The sequence below is a fragment of the Phyllostomus hastatus genome, unplaced genomic scaffold (genome assembly GCF_019186645.2).
Source record: "Phyllostomus hastatus isolate PE091 unplaced genomic scaffold, TTU_PhHast_1.1 phas_contig_471, whole genome shotgun sequence".
Classification (NCBI taxonomy): Eukaryota; Metazoa; Chordata; class Mammalia; order Chiroptera; family Phyllostomidae; genus Phyllostomus; species Phyllostomus hastatus.
Window position 1 is genome coordinate 39397 of NW_025333887.1, and position 1856 is coordinate 41252.

The 1856-nt window shown below is 52.3% G+C and overlaps 1 pseudogene; it reads right to left on the reverse strand.

Moving 5' to 3' along the window:
• Positions 1-382: 382 nt before the first annotated feature.
• LOC123823118 lies at positions 383-1463 on the reverse strand (annotated as a pseudogene).
• Positions 1464-1856: the final 393 nt, after the last annotated feature.

A 1856-nucleotide genomic window follows, 5' to 3' on the forward strand; every position in this document is an offset into this window, starting at 1 on the left:
CGAATCTGGGAACTGGGAACAGCGTTTCAGAAAAGTCTCTGTTTGGCTAAATGTACCCGTTGTTGGGATACGATGAAACATATGTAAATAAAAGGTCAATTCTGTAGTCCAAGCACTGTCATCTGCACTTGGAACGACATTTTTTATTTTGCTACTGTGTCCCAGGCTTCTTCCTTTAAGATCACATTGATAAGTGATGTGGGGATTAAAGTCAAGAGCATCACTGAACTTCACCTTCCCTCCAACCAGGTCCCCAAATGCCCTGCCCCCACACCCTCTGTGTTCCCAGCTCCCTTGGGAAGGAAGAGCTGAATCCCAAGGGCCTGGAAGAACTCTCAGGGTTCTTTCCCGTGCTCTCCCCCATCCTGGGAAGGCAGGCACCTCAGTTTGAATGCATGGGAGAGCCCAGAGCGGTGACAGACACAGAGGGAAAGGCTTCACCCTCAGGGAAAGGGACTGAAGAGTACAGCCTAGTGAAGTGAGGGCCCACATAGCCTGGGGTACCAAAATGGGGCCCTGGGGCCAGAGGAGAGGAGACTGGTCCCCCTGAGAGAGGAAGCCTGGAAGCCTCCAAATCTGCCAATTGAGAATAGTCACTGCTTGATCATTTGCCCTTCTGGCGATGGTTGCAGAACCACACTCGGACCATGTCCTTCTCCAGCCCGAGCTGCTGGGCGATGTGGCTGATCTGCTGCAGGGTGAGCTTTGGGCACTGCAGGAACATATTCTCCACATTGCCCCTCACTCGGTTCTTGATACTCCTTCGCTTTCTCTTCCGAGCCTGCACAAGAGCCTCTGCATTGCATATCTCCTGCAGATCCTCATTGTTGTCAGCTCCCTCCGCTCACTTCTGCAGCAGGGGCTGCAGCTTACACGTGTTCTTCACACTGAGCTGCAGAGCCTCAAAGCAGCAGATGGTTGTTTGGCTGGACACCTTCCCAAAGAGAACACCCACAGGGAGGCCCTCATCGGCCTGGGTATCTCCCAGGGTGATCCTCCTGTGCGTCAGGAGCTTGGCCAATTGCTCGAGGTCTTTCTGCAGAGCTCTCATGTCCTCACTCACCTCTGCCCTGGGGGTTGGCTCTCCAGCTTCTCCTTGTCCCAGGTCGGGCAGCGCAGGCCTTGGGAGAGGCCCCCTCAGAGTTGCTCACCACCCCGGCTCCTGCCTTGACCTCGGGCTGGGGGTTCCACAGGCTGCCTTGGGGTGCCAGCCCCACTTCAGCCTGCGGACCACAGCAGGCCATCCCCCCACAGAACTCATTCAGTGGGGGGCATGGGGAACCCCTCCCAACATCTCCGCCCCAGGGCCAAGGTCCCAGCCCCATTCTCAACCCACCAGGAGGTCCTTGGAAGCTCATCCAGGTCTGAGGGTCAACTGAGCCTGGTTCCGGCCCTCCTGGCCCATCACCTCCACCACCTGGTGGGGGCGAGAAGGCAAAGTCAGAAGCCAGGTGTCCTGCCATGGTAAGGATGGCACCCTAAGCTGGGAGCCTGGTGAAAGCAGCAGATTTTTTTTTTTTTTGAAAAAAAAAATTAGAAAATCTGTTTAACTTCTAAAAATCTATTGTGAAAAAACTACAGTAAAACTTTAACATGGACTTCAATGCATTTTTATCCTTAGGGGATGTCAAGTGTCATTCATGGATCCATGTTATGTGTTTGCATGGTGACCTAATCTTTTCAGAGGGTAAAATTCACAAAAGTGAGCTGTCCTGACTCACCACAAAACCACTGTATCTTTCACCGAGAGCTTCCACTTCACCCTGCTCCAGAATGTATAACTGCATAGTTGGAATATCTAAAACACACACATATGTATGTATATGTAATGTGAATACATTTTGGAATTTTGGTGT